This window comes from Macaca nemestrina, chromosome X (genome assembly GCF_043159975.1).
Source record: "Macaca nemestrina isolate mMacNem1 chromosome X, mMacNem.hap1, whole genome shotgun sequence".
Taxonomy (NCBI): domain Eukaryota; kingdom Metazoa; phylum Chordata; class Mammalia; order Primates; family Cercopithecidae; genus Macaca; species Macaca nemestrina.
In genome coordinates, this window is record NC_092145.1 from 48,412,939 (window position 1) to 48,429,188 (window position 16,250).

Sequence of the window (16,250 nt, forward strand, 5' to 3'; positions counted from 1 at the left end):
ATGGAGAGAGACATAGTTTGAATCTCACCTCCGTCACTCATTAACAAGTCTTTCTTGACATTGGTTTCTTATTGCTAACCTTGGCACAATTGTACCTGTCCTGATCATGACTGTGCATCTCATTGAGGCCTTCAGTGCTGCTTGGAAATCCTTTTACTTCTCCCTGGTAAGCACCCTTCTGATGACTACTTCAAATATTTACTACTACTTTTTGAGCTCCCTACCCTACCTCCTCCCTGTGCAGCTGTTACTTCTATCTTGATCATTCTTTTTGCAGTCAAGATCCTTAAGCCAAATTCATTATTGATGTCTCCACTTCTTCACCCTCCCACTCACTGCTCAGCCCTCTGCAGTCTGGCTGCCACCATTAGCCCTCCACTGAAAATATTCTCACCAAAGTTATCAACTCTTTTCTTGTTCCAAAATTCAATGATCATATCTCTGTCATCTCACCTTGTCTCTCTCCTTCATAAAACTATCTTCTCCCTTGTTTTCTGTAGCACCATTCCATTTTACCTACTTCTCAAAATGATTCTTCTAGTTTTCCTTTATAAGTTCCTCTTCTGCTGCTCACTCTTTAAGTCTAACTATCTATCTCTGCCCCTGTAGCCTCCTCAGGGTTTCATCTTGACTTCTAGACGGCTCTTCTTATCCTTCACATTCTTCATGGGTTATCTCATCCACTCTGTCTCCATGCCAGTGACTCCTGAATTCATACCTCTGCCACAGATTTCTCTCCTGAGCTCAAGATTTGTGTAGTTAACTGTTACTTGGAATGGCCCTACCTGAATGTTTTAATGGCCTCAAATTCAACATTTGCAAAGCTGGAATCATCTGCCCTTTCTCTCCCCATGCCCAAACTGCTCCTCATGCAGTGTTCCTTACCTCAGTGGGGCCATCATCCAGTTAATAACCCAAGCCAGTTATCCTTGCTTTTTCACTCTTGTTGACATATAATTAATTGTAACGTACCATCAGGTCTGCCTTCAGAAATAGACCGTGAATCCATCTACTTCTTTCTGTTGCCACTGCCCAAACCATAGTTCAGACTATGCAACCATTGTTGCTTGACCATTTGGAAATCTCATAGACACCTCAAATTGATCTCTCTAATTTCACTTCTGCCCCAATCCTGCATTAATGAATTACCCACCCAGTAGTCAAAGATCTTTGTAAAGTTGAAATCAAATTGTGACTCTCACCTCACCTTTTGCCATGCTTAAAAATCTTCAGGAGCTCAGCGGGCGCGGTGGCTCACGCCTGTAATCTCAGCACTTTGGGAGGCCGAGGTGGGCAGATCATGCGGTCAGGAGTTTGAGACCATCCTGGCCAATGTAGTGAAACCCCGTCTCTACTAAAACTACAAAAATTAGCTGGGCGTGGTGGCGTGTGCCTGTAATCCCAGCTACTTGGGAGGCTGAGGCAGGAGAATCACTTGAACCGGGAGGTGGAGGTTGCAGTGAGCTGAGATTGTGCCACTGCACTCCAGCCTGGGCGACAGAGCAAGACTTTGTCTCAAAAAACAAAACAACAACAACAACAACAACAACAACAAAAATCTTCAGGAGCTCTTAAGTATTTCAGGATGAAGTTCAAACTTGCTAGCCCAGGAAACCAGGAAAGCCCTCCATTATTTCACCCCTGCTTTTCTTCACAGCCTCATCTCACACCATTAACCTCCAACCTCATGCTTTATGCATACACATACATACACATATGATCCAGCCAAACTTAAGCACTTGAATTTCTCTGACTTTGCCTTTCTCTGTGTGTCCAAGCCCTTACGCATGCTATTCTACCATCCACCATTTGCTTGGATAATTGCAAATCATCTTTCAGGACGCATCCTTGCCTTGAAACCATCCTTGGGCCCTCCCTGCTGCTCACCCAGGCTGGGCTTAGTACTTTTCTCTTCCTCCTCCTATTTGTATCTGAGCTTTCAGTGAGAATTAGTGAGATACCTTGAGGTTTTCAGGGGGAAGACCTACTTACTGCTTCCCAGAGGAGCAGCTCCTGCTTCAGCCTTCCTGGGATGGCAGCAGAAGAGCCAAGCTTGAGTTTCTCAAGGGAATCAACAGTGTCCCCAAGAGGAAAGCCTCTCCCCAGAGCCTGTCCTAAGTAGTAGTAAGTAGGCAAGTATTTTGGGGTGAGGGAGAGGACAGAGTCAAGAAAATGCCATTACTGAGGCTTAGAATCTCTAGAGTCTGACTTGACATAGCAGCATGCCCAGGCAGGAGGAAGAACAAGTTATTGAAGCTTATTCGAGTGGCAAAAATGGCCCCATGCAGGGGCGGGGGGCGTGGAGTGATGGGTTCAGCTTTCCACCAGGGTTAGGAAGACCAGTTAAATGGCAAATGGTTGGGTGGTGAGCCAGGCTGGATTCAGCCAGGGTTTTGTTTGTCTGATGAGCAGTAGAGGTGAGGGCAGACGGGGTCCTGGTGTTAGAATCACAAGATCTAGCTTCTTGTTGTGTCAGTTCTGCCTGGAACCTGTTGAGGAAGTCCTATAGCTTCTCTAGGCCCTAGTTTGTCATCTCCAAGATTTTGAGTCTCAAATAAAGGCATGGGGACAGGAAGCCACTTTGACAAATATAGAAGACTGAAGAGCTGTTATTAGAAGCAGCCAGCTTTAATAGAAACCTCTCTTTGAGGGATCCTCCTAGAAGTCAAGTACTGGCTGTTCTGGAGGTACAGAAGACTCTAGGCCTTGCCAGCTGAATTTGTCTTCTGGGCATGGGGCCAACATACTCCATGGCCCAAGGACTGGGCAAGAAAGTTTAACTTAGGATCCTTACTTAATCTTCCCTAGTGGGGGGATTGGAGCTGCAGGAGAGGATTAGGAGGGTCAAGATTGACTGCAGCTCCTGACTTAACCCGTTCTCACCTGGGCACTTTCCCTGCTATTCTCCCCATCTCTTGCTCCAAGAGTCTTATGCGTGGTACTCTTTATTTGGCAGTACCCTCCTAAGAGTACATGGGACAGGCACTTGGGGTTCCCAGGCTCAAGGAAGGAACTGATGTGGCCTTCTGGGGCTGATGGTGGCCACCACAGCCCTCTTCTGTCAGTCAGCCTCATTTCTCCATCTCTTGATCTCCCTGCCCCTCATAAGAATCTGAGACACTTGCCCCCTTCTCTGAACCTCACTTCCAGCTGCCAAGGGCACTAGTATGTGGCAAAGCCATTCCCTCGAGGCTCTACTTTCTCAAAAGTTTGTCCTTAGTGCAGTTCATCTTTCCTTCTGCATCAATTGATTGATGGCAGTTCAGAGAATTGCAGCTGGATTGAGAGATTTTCTAATTGTTTGAAAAGGAAGTTGATTTTTGTCCTGATTATCAAAGTAAAGCATTCTCACTTTAGAACACTGGAAAACACAAAAAGGCAGAATTTAGAAAACAAAAATCGCCTACAATCTCCTCAGGCAGAAGTGCTGTGAATGTTTTGGTTCCAACTTCATTTTCAGAGAGGGCACTTGAAGAGAGTAATGCCTCAGTCCAAAGAAGGAATTTCTAATGACAGACTTGCAGACCAGTGGGGGAGAGTTATTGAAGGGCTTCATGGGGAAACTTTATGACTTCACTTAGGAACTCACCTTCTGTTACCTCCCTGAGCCTTCATGCCAAGGAGGGCACTGGAACTGGCTGTGAGGGAGTGCCCCTTCTGCCCCTCCTCAGCCCCCTACACTTAGGCAGAGTGTGGCTCCCTTCCTCCAATTTTTATCCCAGTCCTTTTAACCCCCCCAAACCAGAAAATATCTGATTTGGAGAGTGCTTTCTCTGGTCCTGAAGTTTTAAAGACTAGAATCTTTGTGATAGCTTTGAGGAAACAAATACCACCAACCCAACCCTCCCATACCCTTCACTCAGAAACCCAAACTGGCCCAGCCTGGTTCCACCATGGGGTGAATGGATAGTGACTAGGAAGGAAGAGTGCCCACCTCGGTGAATTTAAAAGGCAGCAACTATATCAGGATGGAGATACTTACAGGGCAGTTCTTTGCAGATCCTTGGAGGGGGAGATGCCCCTGGAGAGGGAGAAAGGGATCCTGAGGGAGGGGAGTGAAGTACAAGGGGCCACGGGCTGAGGTGATAAAGGATTTCTAATCGTTAACCACAGCTTTGCAAAATCCATCTGCAAATCTGAGCCGTGGGTCAGAGACTTATTACAGATCAGAATTAAACCCCTGGAGGCTGGGAAAGATTGAGGTACTTTAGGAAAAAAAAAAAAAAAAAAAAGTTTGGTGGGTTTTGTGTGTGTGTGTGTTTTTTTCTGTCAAAAACTCCACTCCAGCTGGGCTTTTGTGTGGTGACCTCTGTGAACCCAGGAGAGGTCTTGTGGGGAGGGGATTTGGCCCAAGAAGGAATTCAGAACATTCCTGCTTTGAGGGTGGTGAGAGGAGGGGGCTCTGTCCCACCAATTAGATGTCCCTGGCTAGCAGCCCTGAAGCCCAGTGGGGAGTAAGCTGCATAAACACAGTCCTGGTGAGCCAGTGCCCAAGCAGCCCTGCATGGCCTGCAGCCGCACAGACTTTTCTACTCAGCATGATTCTCTGGCAGGCCCTCAGCCCTACCCCACCCCTAAGGTTGGTCCCAAGGCTCAAGGGCAAACATGGGTACTGTAACTTCAGACTCTGAGTTCAAAGAGCAGGTCCTACAAGGTGGAACTGAGTAGGCCAGCATAAGGACAGGGCTCTCCTTTTTACCACACACGGCAGTGCCATGCACTATGTCATTTAAACCTCTCAAAAATGCTGTGAAGGCCAGGTGCAGTGGCTCACACCTGTAATCCCAGCACTTTGGGAGGCCGAGGCGGGTGGATCACCTGAGGTCAGGAGTTCGAAAACAGCCTGGCCAACATGGTGAAACCTCGTCTCTACTAAAAATACAAAAATTAGCTGGGCGTGGTGGCACACACCTGTAGTCCCAGCTACTGGGGAGGCTGAGGCAGGAGAATCACTTGAACCCGGGAGGCAGAGGTTGCAATGAGCCGAGATCACACCACTGCACTCCAGCCTGGGTGACAGAGTGAGACTCCGTCTCAAAAAAGCAAAGCAAACAAACAAAAATCCAAACAACAACAATAACAACAAAAACGTGCTGTGGAGTAGTAGAGTGCAGTGACTGGCTTTACTCTCCCAATGCAAAAAAGCTTTCTTGTTTTTTCTAAGTAGAAAAATACTAGGTGCTATTGAAAAGAATTCAGAAAATGAACTATAAAGAAGAAAATAGAGGTCCTCATAATGCCACCAGCCAGAGATAATCATTGCTAACATTTTGATGTAGAAGATATCGATGGGATTTGTTGTATAAAATTGAATCACACTATACCTACAATTTGTGTAACCTTCCATCATTTGTAAATAACATATCATGGACCTATTTCCATGTCCATTAAAACACAGAACTACATCATTCTGTCATGGCTGCACTGCATTCTATATATAAAATATGATTTATTTGTTAACTACTAGACATTTTGTTATTTTCATTTTCACTATAACCTAGCATCTTTGCACATAATACTGACAAAGTCTTAAGAATAGAATTGCTAGGTGAAAGAGTGCATGTTTTAAAGGCCAATACAACATATTACAAAAATAGGGCAGCCGTTACTATTTCCAGATGAGGAAACCTAGGCCCAATGAGATGAAAAGAGTTGCCCAACATCCCTAGTTGAGCAGTAATAGACCTGGAATCTAGGTCTGTAGATGTCTAACTTGGCAAACTTTGCGATGTACAACACCAACTCCCTCCCAAGGATTCCCATGTACGAATGATAAGGTCACTGTTCATTGAACACTTGCTAGGTGCCAGGCACTGTCCTGAAGTGTTTCCTATCCATAGTCTCTCTGTGCTAGTGCAGAGCAGAGTGAGGCGTGGGTACCAAACCTGGCCACCTCTAGAGCTTGCCTCATAATCATTATGCTTGACTCTCTTTTTCAAGTCATATCAAAGCAAACAGTCAGATTTGTTGCCTACAGTGAACTCAGTGAAGCAAACCAGAAATCATCCTCCTTCCCAAGGCAGCCCATCCCTACCTTGCAGGTACAAATGGAGCCCTGACCCCCTGGCAGTGCTCCTGAGCAAGGGTCTCTCCAGGTCACTCCCTCTTGGCAGGCTGGGACACGCTAAAAGGGCAGCCATGCCCGAGCTCAGGCCTGGGGAGTCTTTGGGCATGAAGGCAAGCAAGGCTGAAGGGGTGGGAGGAATACCAGGCTAATCCTCTAACCAACTATGTGACCTCAGGCAAGTCTCTCCATTTTCTTTCTTCAGGCTTCACCCAGCCGAATTCCCAAGGCTGGGTGAATGAATGTGAATGCATTTTGACAAGTAGAAAATGCTGATTTAACACAGACTATTAGAATTTGTAGTAGAAGGGCACCTTATCAGTTCGTAATGACTGTGCAGTTGAGGATAGGAAAAGGCAGAATCTTAGGGGCAGGTGCCAGGGCGGATGAGGAGACTGTGTTGGCAGGATGTGGTTTCCAGATTGGCAATCATTCAAGGAATGGGTTCTAACACTGTGTTTCCTTCAGGTCGGCATTGTCAGATCCTGGTGGAATCATGCCAAATATTATGACTCCTTAGTGTTGAGCCTGGGAGGTTCTTTAGTAATCCTTCTGCCAAGACCCCTGCTGAGATCCAAAGAGCTTAGATGGGTGCGGGAATGGAGAGGGGGCTAAAAGAACAGGAACAAATAGCAGTCTGAGAAAAGCAGCATTTAGTTCAGGAGAAAAGTGAGTGGGGAGATAATAAAGGGAGGGAAATAAGGGTATGGAGAAGCGGTGGGTTGGGGAAGAGAAAAGGAGAAGAGAGAAAAAGGGTCTTTGAGGAAGAAAATCGAAGAGCGCTCTGTAGAAAGCAAGGTCCCGAAGGAGAGGGAGGAAATGATGCTATGAAAAGAGGAGTCTAGAAGGAGAAATAAGAGATTCTAAGGAAAAGGGTGCAGGGATGGACTCTGGGAGAAGAAGTTAGGGTCTAGGGCAGAGAGAGGCTTAGAGATATTTCACCCTCACTATTCCACCAAAAGAAGTTCTTGTCACAGTTACCAATGACCACATGTCACCAAATCCAATGGCCACTTTTTAGTCCTTAATTTCCATGACCTCTCTGCAACATTCAATGCCCTTGATAACCTTGTCTTTCTTGAAATGCTTTCTCCTCTTGGCCTCTGTGATAACAACACTCCTCTGGTTTTCCTCTTATCTTTCTGGGTACTTCTTCATTGGTACCTCTGCCTCTGCCAGACCCTTAAATATGGGCGCTTCTCAGGAGCCTGACCTAAGTCCTCGTTTCTCACTCTGCATTCCCACTCTGGGAAGTCTCATTTATCCTCTGTGGTTTCAATTATCCTCTATCATCTGATGACTTCCAAATCATCATTTTCAGCCCAGACTTCTCTGGGCTTCAGACCTTTATATACTGGCATCTCCATTTGGATAGCTGAAAGTTGTCTCAAATGCAACATATCCAGGGCCTTGCTCTGTTGCCTGGGCTGGAATGCAGTGGCATGATCACAGCTCACAGTAACCTTGAGCTCCTGGACTGAAGCGATCCTCCTGCCTCAGCCTTCCAAGTAACTGAGACTACAAGCATGTGCCACCACGCCCAGCTAATTTTTACAATTTTTTTTTGTAGAGATGGGGTCTCACCATATTGCACAGGTTAGTCTCAAACTCCTAGGCTCAAGCCATCCTCCTGCTTCAGCCCCCCAAAGCGCTGGGATTACAGGTGTGAGTCACCATGCTCAGCCTCAAAATTGTATCCTTGATTTCCCTTTGAACTGAAACCAGTCCTCCCTCAGTCTTCTCCCTTTGAGAAAGCCAGTTGTTTAAGCCAGAAATCTCGGAGTTAGCCTTAATTCCACTGTTTTCTCTTTCTCTGACCCTCATTGTATCAGACCTGTAAGTCTTTCCCATTCTACTTCCAAAATTTAGCTCTTTCGTCCATCTGCTGGTTTCCACTTCCACTCCCCTTAGCATCATCTCTCACTGGGATGTTGCAATACCCTTCTGATTTTCCTACTTTTCCTTTTGACTTTCTACAGTCCATTCTCCACATAGTAGTATGATTTGGCCCCCACCTAGCTCTCCAAACTGGTTTCATACTACTCTCCTCACTCCCCACTCTCCCAACTGGCTTCCTTTCAGTTTCTCAAGCCTACAATGCTCTCCCTCCCCTCTAGGCCTTTACAAGTCCTGTTCCTTCTGCCTGGAACTCTTTCTGGACCCTGACCCTACTCCACCTTCAGCTGGTTTTGTTTGGAAAACTCCTTATCCTTTAGGGCTCAGCTTAAGCATTGCTTCCCTGATTCCTGGGGTCTGTTGGTTGGATGTTTCTCCTCTGTGCTCCCAAAGCATCTTGTTATCCCCCCGGCAATTGTCTCGGATTGCATTTGTTGTTGCTCCTGCATAGGACTGTGAATGCCTGAAGGGTTTGGCTTTCTTTTTTAAAATTTTCTTAATTTAACTTTTTTAGGTTCAGGGGTATATGTGCAGGTTTGTTATGTAGGTAAACATGTGTCATGGGGATTTGTTGTGCAAATTGGGTTTGGCTTTCAATTGTTATTTTCATCACTATTCTAGTCTAATACATAGTAGGTGCACCATTGAATTGATGGGATCAGACTGAGAAGAGATTGTGGTAAGAAGGGAAACAGTAGATGGGTCTGGGAAGAAAGGGGTCTGGGAGAAGAGGAAGGAGAGAGAAAATGATTATGTAAGGGAAAGGTGGGTGAAGAAGGTAAGTTCTGGGAAGGGAGGCAGGAGAAGGGCTCATGAAGACATGTCTGGGAGGAAAGAGAGAATAAAGGTTTGAGAGGCGATGGATAAGCAGATCTAGGAGGAGAAATGTTGAGCAAGTGCTTCCTAAGCACTAATGCACAGACTTAAGATGAAAGGAAGGGAGTGGTAGAGGATCACCAATAGGAGGAAACAAAGGCCAATGTAGCAAGATTTGTAAATTATTTAAAGCTTATTCAATTTAAAAGGCTACTTGTCATTCCGGACTTATTCTTTGAAAAGTTGGTATTAAGGTTTCTTTTGTAAAATAAGAGGTGGTAGTATTTTTCAATGCCCTTAATTACAAAATTAAAAAGTTTGACAACCATATGCTGATTCCCCCTCATTTAAAAAAATTTTGTAATTGCACTGATCCACAAAAATCCCAAATTGAGGAGACCTCTGGGAAGAGCACATTCTGTCAATGGGTCTCAACATTTTGGTCTCAGGATCACTTTACACTCTTATTTAGGAAATGATCTAAATGTCTTTCAACTAGTGAATGAATAAACTGGTACATCTGTGTAATAGAATACTACTCCACAATCAAAAGGAATGTACTATTGATACACACAGCTACATGGGTGAAACTCAAATGTGTTATGCTGAATGGAAGAAGCCAGACTCAAAAAGCTGCTTACTGTTACGTTCTATTTATATAACATTCTTGAAATGACACTACTGTAGGGATGGATAATAGATTAGTGGTTGCCAGGGGCTGGGGTGGTAGAAGGGGTTTACTACAATGGTGTAGCATAAGGAAATTATTTGGGGTGTTGAAACTCTTAATTGTTGTTACATAACTCTATGCATTTGTCAGAATTCATGGAGCTGCACACCCAAAAGAGTGAATTTTATACATCCCTCCACATTTTGTCATTCAGAACCTTAATATCTATGCAAATTTAAAAATAAACAAATAAAAGATATTAGTTAACAAATTATTGAGGACTCCAAAGGGCTTTTATTTGCCTAACCTCCAAAGAGTTATAGCTATTGACATTGAATATATTTGAAATTAAAACTTACATTTTAACTATTTATATATTACTTTAAAATAAAAATTATGAACCTATTACATTATAACATAAATAATATATATTTATGACAATTATAGTTTTCAAAACAAAAAAATGGCAAGAAAGTGGCATTATATTCAATTTTTGCAAATCTACTGTCTGGCTGAGCACAAGGCAGCTGGATTCTCATATCTGCTCTTGCATTCCAGCTGTTGCAATATGTGGTTTTTGGTTGAAGTGTGTGAAGAAAATCCAGCCCCACAAAGATAGGGAGGTAGAGAAGGCGGGTATTTAATAGCCTTTATAGGCAGAATTCTAAGAATGACCCCCAAATGACCCTCACCTGCTTATACATTCCCTCTCTTTTGGGAGTGTTTCTGATGAGATATCACTCCCATGTTTGTGTTAGTTATATGGCAAAGGGAAATTATCAAGGTTGTACTCACCTAATCACGGGAGTCCTTTGAAAGAGGGTTCGTGGCCGGGTGCAGTGGCTCACGCCTGTAATCCTAGCACTTTGGGAGGCTGAGGTAGGCAAATCACCTGAGCTTAGGAGTTCGAGACTCCCCTGGGCAACATGGCAAAACCCACCTCTATCAAAAATGCAAAAATTAGCTAGGCATGGTGGTGCATACCTGTAATCCCAGCTACTCGGGAGCCTGAGGCAGGAGAAGCACTTGAGCCCAGGAGATGGAGGTTGCAGTGGGCCGAGATTGCACTGCTGCACTCCAACCTGGGCCACAGAGCGAGACCCTGTCTCAAAAAAAAAAAAAAAAAAAAAAAAAAAAAAAAAAGGTTTTCTAGTGGCAGAAAAGGAAGTCGGAAGTCAGAGAGATGCAAACTTGACTATGCTGTTGATGGTTTCCAAATGAAGAGAGCTGCGTAAGAAGGAGTGTAGGTAGCCTCTAGGAGCCACGGGCAGCCTCTGGATGATAGCTAACAAGTCAAGGGGGCCTCAGACCCACATCCTGAAGGACCTGGATTCTGCTAACAACCTGAGTAAGCTTGTAAGGGGCCTTTTCCCCAGAGCCTCCAGATAAGAGCCCAGCTCAGCTGACCACTTCACCTCAGCCTTGTGAGATCCTAAGCAGGGAACTCAGGTGAACACACCTGGATTTCTAACCTATATAACTGCGAGATGATAAATGGGTATCATACTAAGTTGTTAAGTTTGTGGTAATTTGTTATGGCAGCAATAGAGAACTAATAAATGGTGTGGGGATTCTTGATAACTACACCTAAACTTCACAAGTGGTTTTTTCTTAATGTTTCTTTGCAATGCTGAATCTGAAACTAAACTGTATCAGTGAACCTTTTGTACTCTGTTACATTAAAATCTACTGGTCCGCCAGGTGCCATGGCTCACACCTGTAATCCCAGCACTTTGGGAGGCTGAGGTGGGTGGATTGTTTGAGGTAAGGAGTTCAAAACCAGCCTGGCCAATATGGCAAAACCCTGTCTGTACAAAAAATACAAAAATTAGCCAGGCATGGTGGTGTACGCCTATAGTCTCAGCTACTTGGGAAGTTGAGGCACGGAAATTGCTTGAACCTGGGAGGCGGAGGTTGCAGTGAGCCAAGATTGTGCCATTGTGCTCCAGCCTGGGCGACAGAGTGAGATTCTGTCTCAAAAAAAAAAAAAAAAAATCAGTTGCACTTTGAATGGATCTGTTATCCATGCATGATTTTGTAACATCATGCATTAGTCATCTGGAAAATATCTGTCTACCCAGTTATGCAGATCTTCCCATTGTTGACTCGCTTTTTGATTGTACAATATTAAAAAATCACATTCATTAATATCCCTACTAATCTTATTAGAAAGCTCTTTAGGATATTGAGAAGCTCTCAAGTTCACAGTGGCTGATACAGGTTTTCCAAAATTTTGCTTTTTCCTTGAAAGCTTAACTTTTATCATTGACAACAAATAGTAACAGTTTGTTTTCCTTGAGGTGACAGGATCATTTTGTCCATTTTTAACAAAATACTTGCCAAGCACCCAAGTTCGAATAACCACAATTTATCTGTCAATCATTCAAGTAAAAAAATAAAGTGCTCCCCAGCACTTTGGGAAGCTGAGGCAGGTGGAATGCTTGAGCCCAGGAGCTTGAGACCAGCCTGGGCAACATAGCGACACTATGTCTCTACTAAAAAAATAAAACAATTAGCTTGGCATGGTGGCACAAGCCTATAGTCCCAGCTACTTGGGAGGCTGAAGTGGGAAGATTGCTTGAGGCTGGGAGATCGAGGCTGCAGTGAGCCATGATGGCACCACTGCACTTTAGCCTGCATGACAGAGCCAGACCCCGTCTGAAAAAAAAAAAAAAAAAAGAGTTCCATAAAAAATTTGCTAGTTTAGCTTGCAAGTCAATTGTGCAAGTGCTTTTCCTCATGACAATTGCACTTCAGTATGCAAAAGTGCTTTATATATCCATATGTACTTCCTATTTTGTCACACAGATGATTACAAAGACATACTCAAAAGTTTGATATTGAATAAAAATTAATAACTTTTGCTGTTTCATTGAGACATTCTTAAATGAACCTGACATTTCTTCTACCAGGAATACATTGGTGACAAAGAAGAACATGAATACAATGTAGTGTCACTACCTTGATCCATGCTAAGTCGCCAGCACTTTCACCCACCATAGCTTTTTCATCCTCAGTGCAAATGTCAACACAGCAAAAAAAGGCAAATAACGTCTTAGTACTATATGAAACGAGATCTTTTTTGTTTGTTTGTTTGTTTGTTTTTAGAGACAGGGTCTCACTCTATCGCCCAGGCTGGAGAGCAGTGGTGCAATCGTAGTTCACTACAGCCTTGAAGTTCTAGGCTCAAGTGATCCTCCCACCTCAGCCTCCTGGGTAGCTGGGATGACAGTTGTGCACCACCATGCCCAGCTAGTTTTTATTACTTTTTTTGTAGAGACAGGGTCTCATATGTTGCCCAGGCTGGTTTGGAACTCCTGGCTTCAAAAGATCCTACTGCCTTGGACTCCCAAAGTGCTGGGATTACAGGTGTGAGGCACCATGCCTGGCCCCATGAAAGCAGTTTTGACTGAACCTCCTGAATCTTAGGGGCTCCCTGGATCTTTGGACCACATTTTTAGGGCTGCTGGTCTAGGCTGAGGCTGGAAGGGGAGGGAAGAGGCCTGGGAAAGAGTGGAGATGAAATTTTAATAATGCTTAGAAATGTCCTGTCAGTAGAGGAGACAGCTGGGCATGAAGAGGAGGAGAGGATTCCTAGGTTCCTTCCCAAAGGACCTCTGCTGTTGTTGTGCCCTTTCCTACTCCTGACCTGCCTTGTTCATGATCTGTCCCAGCCAAGTCAACAGCGACCCTCTATAACTACTCGTATCCTGGGATCTTGAGTGCTCTGTCTTACAAGGCCCCAATGTGAACAGAGAATCCCACCCTGGCCCATGCACCTGTCATAGCTGTCTGCCACCCTACCGTGGAGCCCCAAGGCTACTTGCTAGACTAAATCTATTAGTCTTCTCAGACCAATTACCTGTGTCAACACCATTCCATTTGCATGAAATGAATGCCTGCCATGTCCCCAGTCCTGAGCCAGGTGCTGATGGGAGGGAGGAGACGAGACTAAGCCACAGCACCTCAATACAAAGGCTTGCTTCCTATCCAAAACAGTGACTGAAAAGAGGGCTGACACCCCTACATGGGGGAAAGCTCAAATGAGAGGCCTGCAGAAGGAGGCAGATGTTAGCGTGGCTTGGAGGCTTCCTGCAGTCAGTGTGAATTCAAGGAGGACCTGGAAGGGAGGGCAGAATTTGTGTCATGGGGAAGAGAGGTGTTCTAGACTTGGAAGAGGTTAGGGGTGTGGAGATGGTCATGTGCAGGGATACTGTAGTAACAAGCCTGCTGGAAGTAAGGGGGAGAACAGGGTGGAGTCAGAGGTGAGGCTTGAAAGAATAGGGAAAATGTGTAAATGCCTTTTATTCCCATCACTCATGAGCTGCCATTGCGGGTGTCTGAGCAGGATGGAAGCTATGTTCTGGGAAGCCAAATCTGGCCCAGTATGCAAAACACCTGAAAGTATGTGGGACAGAAAAGGAACACTAGCTTCCATACAGTATTTTATTTCATCCTCACTCTAGTCCTGGGAGATGGGTACTATTGTTTTCATCCCTAGGAAATTGAGGCTCAGAAATTGGTTCACTTACCCAACATTACCTGCATGGTAAAGGATCGAGGAAGGCTTCCAACCTAGGCCTGCTTCTAAACCCTGTGCTCTATATAGCCACAATGTATGCAATGATGGAGGGGCAAAAGGAATAATCATAATAGTCACCATTTACTGAGTGCTAACTACATGTCAGGTTTTAAGCAAAATTCATGCACTATTTCTTTTGGTCTTCACTGCAACTCTGTGAAGTAGGAACCATTTTTTTTTCCCCACACCCAAGTCTAGCTGTAGGGCCCAAGCTTTTTCCACTTTAAGTTTGACTGCAAAAGTACAGGCATTAGACAAGAAGGCCCTGAGTTAGAGTAGCAGACAAACCTCTCAATAGCTCCTTGAGCCTGGGTAAATTACTTAATCTCTCCATGCCTCAGTTTTGTGCTCACCTTTATTTTTATGGCTTTTTTTGTTTTGTTTTTAGATGGAGTTTCGCTCTATCCGCCCAGGCTGGAGTGTAGTGGTGCGATCTCATTTTACTTCAACCTCCACCTCCCGGGGTTCAAGTGATTCTCCTGTTTCAGCCTCCCGAGTAGCCGGGATTACAGGTGCCCCAAGCCACCATGCCCAACTAATTTTTGTATTTTTAGTAGAGACAGGGTTTTGCCATGTTGGCCAGGAGGGTCTTGAACTCCTGACCTCAGGTGATCCGTCCATCTCGGGCAGATCACCCAAAGTGCTGGGATTACAGGCATGAGCCACTGCGCCCGGCCTCTGCTCACCTTTAAATGGCAGTAATAATAGTAGCTACCTCATAAGATTTTTGTGAGGAGTCAATAATAAAACAATAAAGCACTTAGCATGGTGCCTGGCACACAGTAAGCAGTCAATAGATGTGAGCTATTTTTTCTTGTCATTGTTTTTGTTAGTTTCTCAGGATCCACATCCCAGGAAAATAGCTGCCACTAGTTACTAGTATCTTTTGCTTACTTAGCCAGGATCATCAGGACACCAAGACTAAAAGGACAAGAGGAAAGACCGCGCTACTGAGAATTCAGCATCGCTTCATCTTCCCAAGGTCTCAGGCCAGGCTGGGAAAAGGGGCTGTCTCAGAGAAGAAAGGATGAAGAGGCTGGCCCAAGGAGCCAGGGGAGGAGCTGGATGGAAGGACAGGACGGAGAAGGGATGGAGCCCAGCTGGGAGTGACGTTTCCAAACACCTCCCTCCTGCCCACCTTCTTCCTCAGAGCTTTGTTTTTCTAGGCTTCTGCAGTCCAAATGAGGAGCAAATGGGGAGCTGCGAGAGGTTCTGCCAAGAGAATCTGCACCACATGGGCCACAGCCCTGGCTCAAATGGTGGACCAAGCGGCGGAGGGTGTAGGAAGAGAGCTGACCCAGGAACAAACTGTTCTCCAGAGGCGACCCCCCGTCCCAGGAACCCAAGGGACTGCATATAAGAGTTGGCACATTTGGGACATTTGGACTGGAGTGCAGAGGCCCCAGGCACCATTTGCTATTTATGATTTGGAGGCGGGCCCAGGTTGGGGAGAGAAACTTCTCCTTTGCTCCTCTTTCAGAGCAGGCCCTGTGTTACTTCGGGCCTCCACCAGGCACCCTCACTGGATGTTTAGGCCTCCTGCCTTCAACCTCAGGAGCCCCAGCTTGCAAGGCAGAGGCCAGAGGGAAAGAGGAAGAGCTCCTTTCTGGAGAGGAGTTCAGAACCTGTTGCTGGAACTTTCAACCTGGCATTCAACGTTCTCCTCCCTCTATTGCCCGCTGGCCTAGGCTCTCGCTTCCCAAGACAGCCCACTCTCCCCACTGTTCCCCAGTGGCAGGGTAGGACTGGGCAGTGGTTAGGAGCACAGAGACTCCCCGAGTTTCAAATCCCAATCTTGTCACTTTTAGTTCTGTGACCCTGGGTAAGTTCCCCAGTCTCATCTTTAAAATGCAGCTTTTAATAGTATCTTCCTCACTGGGTTGTTTGTGAGACTTGAATTAATTCACGCAGAGTGCTTAGAACAATGCCTGGCATATAAATGTTTAACAAATGTTCTCTACTTATTATCCACCTCTGTGTCACTTTTCTCTGCCAGAATTGCATTTCCACCTGCTCTCTGCCTCCTTAAACCCAGTCCAGCTCAATCTCCCCCTCCTCCATGAAATCTTTGGGCAGTATCCAGTCTCCTGACCTCTGTTACACCCGGCAATGAGACCAGAACCATTTTGAGAGCAAAGGACAATGACGTGAGCAGCACTAACTAAATTAATCACAGAATAACATCTGTGCTATTCTCCTTAGTGCTATCAAACTTTTTGACT